We start from the raw sequence: 11,114 nt of genomic DNA, 5'->3' as shown, positions 1-11,114 counted from the left end.
GACAAGCAAAAGCTGAGAGAATTCAGCACCACCAGACCAGCTCTCCAACAAATACTAAAGGATATTCTCTAGACAGGAAACACAAAAACGGTGTATTCACTTTATAACTTAAAGTTTTTTCCCTTTGAGCAACTACTCCCCATTTTTCCATCCTCAGGCCCTGACGACCATCATTCTATTTTCTGTTTCTATGAGCCTGAAATTTTTAGATTCTACATATAAGTGAAATCAGACAGTATTTGTCTCTGACTTATTTTACTTAGCGTAACGTCCTCAAGGTCTGCCCATGCTGTTACAAACAGCAGGATTTCCTTCTTTTTATCGCTAAATAATATTTCATCATACATATATATTATTAAGTGTATATATATATATATATATATATATATATATATATATATATATATATTTCCCTGGTGGCTCAGTTGGTAAAGAATCTGCCTGCAATGCCGGAGACCCGGGTTCGATACCTAGGTCAGGAAGATCCTCTGGAGAAGGGAATGGCAACCCACTCCAGTATTCTTGCCTGGAGAATTCCACAGACAGGAGCCTGGAGGGCTACAGTCCATGGAGTAGCAAGAGTAGGACACAGCTGAGCAACTAACACTTTCACTTTCCCACCTTTCATACACACCCCCCATTTTCTTTATTGATGAGCTCTTAATTTGCTTTCATATCTGAGCTATAGTGAGCAAGGCTGCAATGCATATAGAACTCCAAATATCTCTTCAAGACAGTGATTTCATTTCCTTTGGGCATATACCTAGAAGTGGAACTACTGGATCATGTGGTAGTTCTATTTTTAATTTTATTTTGAGGAACTGTTTTCAATAATGGCTGTACCAATTTACATTCCTATAACAGTGCATCAGGGTTCCCTTTCCTCCACATCCTTCCCAGCACTTTACTATTGCTTTGTCTTTTTGATAGTATTCATTCTAACAGGTACGAGGTGATATTTCACTGTGGTTCATTTGTATTTCCTTGATAATTAGTTTTCATGTACTTGAGCATCTGTATGTCTTCTTCAGAGAAACATCCATTCAAGTCTTTTGCTCATTTTTTAAATCTGCATTTCTTTGCAAATCAAAATTACAATGAGATATCACCTCACACCAGTGAGAAAGGCCATCATCAAAAAGTCTACAAATAATAAATGCTGGAGAGGGTCTGCAGAAAAGGGAAACTTTCTACACTGTTGGTGGGAATGTAAATTGGTACAACTACTATGGAGAGTAGTATAGAGGTTACTTAAAAAGCTGAAAATAGGGCTACCATACAATCCAGCAATTCCACTCCTGGGCATATATCCAGAGAAAACCATAATCTGAACAGACACATGCACTCCAGTGTTCATTGCGGCACCGTTTACAACAGCCGAGACAAGGAAGCATTCTAAATGTACATTGACGGGGAATGGATAAAGAAGATGCAGTACTTATCAATGGAGTATTACTCAGCCATCAAAAAGAACGAAATAATGCTATTGGCAGCAACATAGATGGACCTAGAGATTATCATATTAAGTGAAGTAATTCAAACAGAGAAAAAACAAATATATGACACCACTTATACGTGGGATCTTAAAAAAAAAACAGTACAAATGAATTTACAAGACAGAAACAGACTCATAGACAAATTAATGGTTACCAATGAGAACAGACGGGGGAGGGATAAATTAGGAGTTTCGGATTAACATGTATACACTACTACACGTAAGTAGTGTATACTACAACACAGACCTACTATATAGCACAAGGAACTCTACTCAAATTCTGTAATAACCTAAATTGAAAAAGAATTTGAAAGAGAATCTATATATATATGTACGTATGGATATACACATATATATGTATAAATGAGTCACTTTTCTGTATACCTGAAACTAATACATTGTAAATCAACTATAGTTCAATATAAAATAATCTTTTAAATAGAAAAAAATCTAAAAGAAAATAAAATTTGTATTTTTCTTTTTTCTTCCAGTTTTATTAAGACATAATTGACATACAACACTGTATAAGTTTAAGGTATACAGCATAATGACTTGAGTTACATATGTCCTTAAATCATCATTTCTATTTTTAAATTAAGGGTTTTGGGTAAGAATCAATCAACTAGACAACAATTAGGCAGTGATGTCTTATTACCAGCTTCGCCATGACCTTTCAGGACTGTACCAATGCATGCTAATCCATTCATTCATTCATGCATCCAGTAAGCATTGACTGAGCTTTATTCTGTGCCAAGCCTATGTTAAGCACTTCATAAACATTCTACATTTAATCCTCATGACTACATTTACTAGCAGGCAGTACTTAGCGACCCCTTTTCACCCACAAGAAAACAGCTTCTGAAGTGCAAGTAACTTGCCCAAAGTCACACAACCAGTGAGTAACTGAGCTTTCTGAAAACTATCCTTCTTTCAAAACCCAGGTAGACGGCCACCCCTGAGACGCAGCCTCTTCACATGGCCTCTGCTTGCTCCAGCCCCTCAGTCTCGCCTCTAAGTGACTCTCAAATAAGAGATTTGTAACTGTCTTCCTATTTCTCTTTCTAACATTTGAGCTCCTCAAAGAAAAGATTGATGCAGAAATGTTTTTTTCCCATCATTATCTCTTAGCTAAGAAACTAGGAAGTTAAAGATGAATGTATAAACGCTTGACCTCCACAAGGCCAGAAAGTATAATGGAGGATTTTTTCCTCTCTTTCCTTCTTGATAATAACAATTTAAATGGCATGTGAAAAGTAATAGCTAAAATTAGATAGCAAGTGTTCCTCACCTGGCTCGTGCTGAATGACCCCAGGTCAGGCCTTCCCTTTGCTGGGGGTCAGCCCCTGTGCAGGTGCTGCCTGGCTCCACGTCCACACCACCCAAGGGCCAGGCCATCCAGCGCCTCCCAGTCCAGGCCCCACTGGCAAGAGATGCCTTCTGTCTTCACACTATCTCCAGGTAAGTGCACTTGCCATAAAATTCAGGTAAGCCACACAAAAAGGCTTGTTCCAGGGATTAAGGGAGCAGCTGTGGAGAGATGAAAATCCAGGACATAAGAAGCCCCACAGGTTTGGATATTCAGGTTGTCAGTGCCTTCCGGGCCCTAGATCCAAAATGCAGACCACAAAACCATCCCTGTCACAGGATGATTGCAGACTAACATCTTTCCATCAAGGAAGCCCTTCGGTACCATTCCTTAAGCAGGAAGAAAAGGCATCATCAATCTCCCAAACCTAGGAAGAGAGTCATTTGTATTTATTTAACAAACACCTAAATAATACTTAAGGAATCCCACACAAATATTCTATGCACTTTATGAACATTAGCTCATTTCATTCTCAGAATAATTCTAGCAGACATTTTCCTGATTTTACAGACAAGGCACCATTTTTGAGGCATACAGAGGTCACAACAGGTGGTCGAGATCACAACTAGGAATCAGTGAAGCCAAAATATATACCTAAGCAATCTGGTTTTAGAATTGATTCTTTTAATCACCACAGTATGCTACCTTATATTTTAAAATCGTATTTGTTTATGTTCTTTTTTGAAATTGTATTGGAATAGGGCTAGTTTACAAAGTTGTGCTAGATGCAGGTGTGCAGCAAAGTTACACATACATTGGATTGTCCGAAAAGTTCACTTGGGTTTTTCCATAACATCTTACAAAAAAACCTGAACAAACTTTTGGCTGACCCAATACCTATATTCACTCTCTTTTTAGATTCTTTTCCCGATTCAGAGTATTGAGTAGAGTTTCCTGTGCTATACAGCACGTTATTTTTAGTCATCTATTTTATATAGATAACAGTTCTGACTCCTCCTGTCCAGCTTTCAAAGCCCAGTGGTCCCATCTCTCATCTGTTCCTCATGACCTTTTAGCCAAGTCAAGCCCATCTCTCAGTGTGTAGAGCCCACCCCATGGGAACTTCCCCAGAAGCCACAGCTCTTGGAGTTTTCCTTGCAGCCAGATTACTCCTCCGAACTGGGTCGGTTTTCAACTAAGCACAAACGAACTCTGACTTGGATGCTCACTCCACTTCTTGTCTCCATACATCTACACGTCCTGAGACAGATTGTCCGGAGGCCCTGTCTCCTGTGTGCTCCTTCTCAGTCCCTTTGCTCTCTTTACTCCTCCGTGCTGTCCCCACGTGCGTCCTTGCCTTCTCTTCTATCGCAGCTGCGGAGGATCAGGTCAGCCTTACTCATCAGTTCATATCACGTCATCACTGGTCCTCTCACGGCTCTCATTTTATTCACCTTTATCTCTGCATCTCCATCTCATTCTCCTCCATCTTATACAGTAATGGTTGGGCAAAATGAGTATGGTTGTTTTAGATTCTCCCTGCTTTCGCTATGCTTTTAAGACCCAGGGATAGTGCACTCGGTACATCAATTTAACTGCTGTTTTTGCAGCCTCCCCACTGAAACATCCACTCTCCCAGGTGGATACTCAGGTTCTCTCCAGCTTCTGGTCATTACAAATAATGCCACAATCAATACCTTGTACAAGTCCCTTGACGGAGCTGAGGAAAATTTTCTTGGAACACATACACTTAGGAGCAGAACTGCTGAGGCAGAGATGTGCAAGCCCTTAACGCAAACAAACAGTGCCCAGTTCTCTCTAGAATCTCTGCCACCCCTGCCAGCACTTCCCCAGCTTTGTACTTACTGCCAGTGCAATAGGCCTTTAATTCCAAAGAAACACCTCGAGAAACTTTGAAATAATACAAAAACAAAACAAAAATGTCCAAGCCCCACCCAGAACATGTGGATCCAAATCTCTTAGGGTAGGGCCTGGGTGGTGTCTCTGTTTTTGTTTTAGATCTTTCCAGGTGATTCTAAAGTAGTCAGGATTGGGAATCTCTGGTATAAAGGGCTCTTGTATTATTTTAATTTACCTTTTTCTCTGCTTACTCATGATTTTGAGTATCTTTTCATATACTTGTTAACCTTTGCAGGTTCTTCTTTAGGAAATTGCTCTCTGGCACATTTGCATGGTTCAAAGTAGATTTAACTGATGTTCAGGTACAGGCTTGGACAGGTGGTACCCTCCGATGGGGCTTTCTTGGCCAGCAGTCTACCCTCACTGACCGACCAGGGCCAGCTGCTGGGAGATGCCCTTCACGGCAGTTATGGTAGAAGCTCTGACTGGTGTCATCACTGACTGGCAGTTGATGTAAAACAGTTACTGTCCACGCCCAGGCATGCTCTGTGAGTAGCTGCTGGGCCAGCTTGGCGGCAAAGGACTCAAGTGAGCTGGTAAAGTTATTATCTTCACCCATGCTGCCAGCAGCTAAGCCAGATAGCCTGGGGCTTTGAATGCACGCAACACCTGAGACTGGGCTGGGGACATGCGCAAAGACTCAGACTCAGGATGCAGAGTCACTGTGCAGCATGGAGGCAGTGCAGGTAGGTGAGATTCAGTGTTGTTCATCTGGACTCTTAGGGAGGAAATATACTAAGGGCTCTGGGTCTGTAACCCCTCAAAGCCAAGAAACTGCAAGGGTCTAAGGTAATGTCTGAGACCTGGCCCCCAAATGACTCTAACATCTTTTAAAGTAATAATTCAAACTACAGTAGGACTCATGTAATTCTGTATCAATTACAGTGAATGTGGGGTGTGACTATATTTTAATGTAATATGAGGTTGGGTGGGAACGTCAAGAGCATGAATGCCTCTGGGATATAAAGGTCTGAAAATGGTCCTAGAAACCTAAGAAGGTATCAGAGTGACACTTGCTGCTGCTGCTAAGTCGCTTCAGTCGTGTCCAACTCTGTGCGACCTCATAGACGGCAGCCCACCAGGCTCCCCCTTCCCTGGGATTCTCCAAGGAAGAACACTGGAGTGGGTTGCCATTTCCTTCTCCAATGCATAAAAGTTAAAAGTGAAAGTGAAAAGTCGTGTCTGACTCGTAGCGACCCCATGGACTGCAGCCTACCAGGCTCCTCTGTCCATGGGATTTTCCAGGCAAGAGTACTGGAGTGGGGTGCCATTGCCTTCTCCAAGAGTGACACTTAGGCACCAACTTTTCTATGTCTCCGGAACGCAATATGTCAACTAAACAGATGGTGTAAAATGTATTTTAATAGCACCTGTCCTGTAAGCCAGCATGGGTCTCAGCCGGGCTGCACATCTGAAGCACCTGGAGAGCTTCTAAAAGCCCGCTGCTGGTGCTCCCTGCCACCCCAGTTATGTGAGTATCTCTGGAGGTGGCTCAGAGAATCAGTATATGACGAACAGTGAGAAGTGCTAATTTTGAGAACACCTTCCTTGTTCTCTCTTTGCATGTTCTTAACTTCACCTTACCAGTCTCCTGAGAAGCCTGTATGCAGGACAAGAAGCACCAGTTAGAACTGGACATGGAACAACACACTTGTTCAAAATCGGGAAAGGAGTCCATCAAGGCTGTATATTGTCACTCTGCTTATTTAACTTATATGCAGAGTACATCACACAAAATGCCGGGCAGGATGAAGCGCAAACTGGAATCAAGACTGCCAGGAGAAATATCAACAACCTCAAATATGCAAATGATACCACTTTAATGGCAGAAAGTGAAGAGGAACTAAAGAGTCTCTTGATGAGGGTGAAATAGGAGAGTGAAAAAGCTGGCTTAAAACTCGACATTCAAAAAGCCAAGATCATGGCATCCAGTCCCATCACTTCATGGCAAACAGATGGAGAAAAAGTGGACACGGTGACAGATTCTATTTTCTTGGGCTCCAAAATTACTGGGGACGATGACTGCAGCCATGATATTAAAAGACACTTGCTCCTTGGGAAAAAAGTTATGACAGACCTAGTTGTTGTTGCTGTTGCTGTTTTTCAGTTGCCCAGTTGTGTCTGACTCTTTGCAACCCCAAGGACTGCTGGACACCAGCCTAGACAGTGCATTATAAAACAGAGACATCACTTTGCTGATAAAGGCTCATATAGTCAAAGCTATGGTTTTTCTGGTAGTCATGTACAGATGTGAGAGTTGGACCATAAAGAAGCCTGAGTGCCAAAAAATTGATGCTTTCAAACTGCGGTGCTGGAGAAGACTCGAGAGTCCCTTGGACAGCAAGGAGGTCAAACCAGTCAATCCTAAAGGAAATCAACCCTGAATATTCACTGGAAGGACTGATCCTGAAGCTCAAGCTCCAAAGGGCCACCTTATGTGAAGAGCCAATTCAATGGAAAAGACCCTGATGCTGGGGAAAATTGAGAGCAGGAGAAGGGGATGACAGAGGATGACATGGTTGGATGAAATCACTGCCTCAATGGACATGAGTTGAGCAAACTTTGGGAGATAATGAAGGACAGGGAAGTCTGGCGTGCTGCAGTCCCTCGGGTGGCAGAGACGGATACAACTCAGCGACTGAACAACAATAACAAACCATAAGTTTATATTTTACATCTGCGACTCTATTTCTGTTTTTTAAATGAGTTCATTTATACCATATTTTTATATTTCACATATAAGCAATATCATATGGTATTACTCTCTGACTGACTTATTTTACTTACTATGATAATCTCTAGTAGGTCTGTCCATGTTGCTGCAAATAGCATTATTCATTTTTATGGCTAAGTAGTGTTCCACTGTATATCTCTGTACTGCATCTTCTCTATCTATTCTTCAGCAGATGGACATTTAGGTTGCTTCCCTGTCTCAGCTGCGGTAAACAGTGCTGAAACAGTGCTGCAACGAGCACTAGGGTGCGTGTATCCTTTCAGACCTGCCTCTTGAGAAATCTGTATGCAGGTCAGGAAGCAACAGTTAGAACTGGACATGGAACAACACACTGGTTCCAAATAGGAAAAGGAGTTCGTCAAGGCTGTATACTGTCACCCTGTTTATTTAACTTCTATGCAGAGTACATCATGAGAAATGCTGGACTGGAAGAAACACAAGCTGGAATTAAGATTGCTGGGAGAAATATCAATCACCTCAGATATGCAGATGACACCACCCTTATGGCAGAAACTGAAGAGGAACTCAAAAGCCTCTTGATGAAAGTGAAAGTGGAGAGTGAAAAAGTTGGCTTAAAGCTCAACATTCAGAAAGCTAAGATCATGGCATCTGGTCCCATCACTTCATGGGAAATAGATGGGGAAACAGTGGAAACAGTGTCAGACTTGATTTTTCTGGTCTCCAAAATCAGTGCAGATGGTGACTGCAGCCATGAAATTAAAAGACTCTTACTCCTTGGAAGGAAAGTTATGACCAACCTAGATAGCATATTCAAAAGCAGAGACATTACTTTGCCAACAAAGGTTCATCTAGTCAAGGCTATGGTTTTTCCTGTGGTCATGTATGGATGTGAGAGTTGGACTGTGAAGAAAGCTGAGTGCTGAAGAATTGATGCTTTTGAACTGTGGTGTTGGAGAAGACTCTTGAGAGTCCCTCGGACTGCAAGGAGATCCAACCAGTCCATTCTGAAGGAGATCAGCCCTGGGATTTCTTTGGAAGGAATGATGCTAAAGCTGAAACTCCAGTACTTTAGCCACCTCATGTGAAGGGTTGACTCATTGGAAAAGACTCTGATGCTGGGAGGGATTGGGGACAAGAGGAGAAGGGGACAACAGAGGATGAGATGGCTGGATGGCATCACCGACTCGATGGATGTGAGTCTCAGTGAACTCCGGGAGTTGGTGATGGATAGGGAGGCCTGGCGTGCTGCGATTCATGGGGTCACAAAGAGTCGGACACAACTGAGCGACTGATCTGATCTGATCTGTGTATTCTTGCCACCTCTTCTTAATATCTTCTGCTTCTTTTAGGTCCATACCATTTCTGTCCTTTATTGACCTCATCTTTGCATGAAATATTCCCTTGGTATCTCTAATTTTCTTGAAGAAATTTCTTGTCTTTCCTAGTCTATTGTTTTCCTCTATTTCTTTGCACTGATCACTGAGGAATGCTTTCTTACCTCTCCTTGCTATTCTTTGGAACTCTGCATTCAAATGGGTATATGTTTCCTTTCCTTCTTTGATTTTCACTTCTCTTCTTGTCACAGCTATTTGTAAGGCCTCCTCAGACAGCCATTTTGCTTTTTTGCATTTCTTTTTCTTGGGGATGGTTTTGATCCGTGTCTCCTATACAATGTAATGAACCTCCGTCCATAGTTCATCAGGAACTCTGTCTATCAGATCTAGTCCCTTAAATCTCTGTTACTTCTACTGTATAATCATAAGGGAAATGATTTAGGTCATACCTGAATGGTCTAGTGGTTTTCCCTACTTTCTTCCATTTAAGTCTGAATTTGGCAATAATGAGTTCATGATCTGAGCCATAGTCAGCTCACAATCTTATTTTTGCTGATTGTATAGAGGTTCTCCATATTTGGCTGCAAAGAATATTATCAATCTGATTTTGGTATTGACCATCTGGTGATGTCCATGTGTAGAGTCTTCTCTTGTGTTGTTGGAAGAAGGTGTTTGTTATGATCAGTGGGTTCTCTTGGCAAAACTCTATTAGCCTTTGCCCTGCTTCATTCTGTACTCCAAGGCCAAATTTGCCTGTTACTTCAGGTGTTTCTTGACTTCCTACTTTTGTATTCCAGTCCCCTATAATGAAAAGGACATCTTTTTTGGGTGTTAGTTCTAGAAGATCTTGTAGGTCTTCATGAAACCATTCAACTTCAGCTTCTTCAGCATTACTGGTCGGGGCATAGATTTGGATTACCGTGATACTGAATGGTTTGCCTTGGGAACGAACAGAGATCATTCTGTCGTTTTCAAGATTGCTTCCAAGTACTGCATTTCAGACTCTTTTGTTGACTATGATGGCTACTCCATTTCTTCTAAGGGATTCTTGCCCACAGTAGTAGATATAATGGTCATCTGAGTTAAATTCATCCATTCCAGTCCATTTTAGTTCGCTGATTCCTAAAACGTCAACGTTCACTCTTGCCATCTTCTGTTTGACCACTTCCAATTTGCCTTGATTCATGGACCTGACATTCCAGGTTCCTATGCAATATTGCTCTTTACAGCATTCGGACCTTGCTTTTATCACAAGTCACATCCACAACTGGGCGTTGTTTTTGCTTTGGCTCTGTCTCTTCATTGTTTCTGGAGTTATTTCTCCACTGATCTCCAATAGCATATTGGTCACCTACTGACCTGGGGAGTTCATCTTTCAGTGTCCTTTCTTTTTGCCTTTTCATACTGTTCATGGGGTTCTCAAGGCAAGAATACTGGAGTGGTTTGCCATTCCCTTCTCCAGTGGACCACATTTTGTCAGAAGTCTCCATCGTGACCCATCTGTCTTGGGTGGCCCTACACAGCATGGCTTAGTTTCACTGAGTTAGACAAGGCTATGGTTCATGTGATAAGACTGGTTAGCCTTCTGTGATCATGGTTTCAGTCTGTCTGCCCTCTGATGCCCTCTCTCAGCGCCTACCGTCTTACTGGGATTTCTCTTATGTTGGACGTAGAGTACCTCCTCTCGGCCACTCGCCACTCACCGCTCCAGTGGTGAGGTGTATACACTGTTGGGACTTCCCAGGTGGCTCAGTGATAAAGAATCTGCCTGTCAATGCAGGAGATGCAGACTCGAGCCCTGGGTTGGGAAGATCCCCTGCAGAAGGAAATGGCAACCCATTCCAGCACTCTGGCCTGTAAAAGCCCATGAACAGGGGAACCTGGCAGGTATAGTTCATGGGGTCAGAGTCAGATGCAACTGAGTACACACTATGCACTAATCAGTTTGTGAATAGTGAATAATTTTGGCATCCCTGGGAATAATCCCACTCGATCCTAGTGTATGATCCTTTTAATGTATTGTTGGATTTTGTTTGCTAGTGTTTTGCTGAATCTTCTTGCAACTATGTTCCTCAGTGATCAGTTCTGTTCAGTTCAGTCGCTCAGTCACATCTGACTCTGCAACCCCATGGACTGCAGCACACTAGGCTTCCCTGTCCATCACCAACTCCTGGAGCTTACTCAAACTCATGTCCATCAAGTTGGTGATGCCATCCAACCACCTCATCCTCTGTTGTCCCCTTCTCCTCCTGCCTTCAAACTTTCCCAGCATCAGGGTCTTCTCCAATGAGTCAGTTCTTCACATCAGGTGGCCAAAGGATTGGAGTTTCAGCTTCATCATCAGTCCTTCCAATGAATATTCAG

The sequence above is a fragment of the Bos indicus genome, chromosome 24, assembly GCF_029378745.1.
Source record: "Bos indicus isolate NIAB-ARS_2022 breed Sahiwal x Tharparkar chromosome 24, NIAB-ARS_B.indTharparkar_mat_pri_1.0, whole genome shotgun sequence".
Taxonomy (NCBI): Eukaryota; Metazoa; Chordata; class Mammalia; order Artiodactyla; family Bovidae; genus Bos; species Bos indicus.
The sequence above is the reverse complement of the archived record's forward strand: the minus strand, read 5'-3'. Positions refer to the sequence as shown.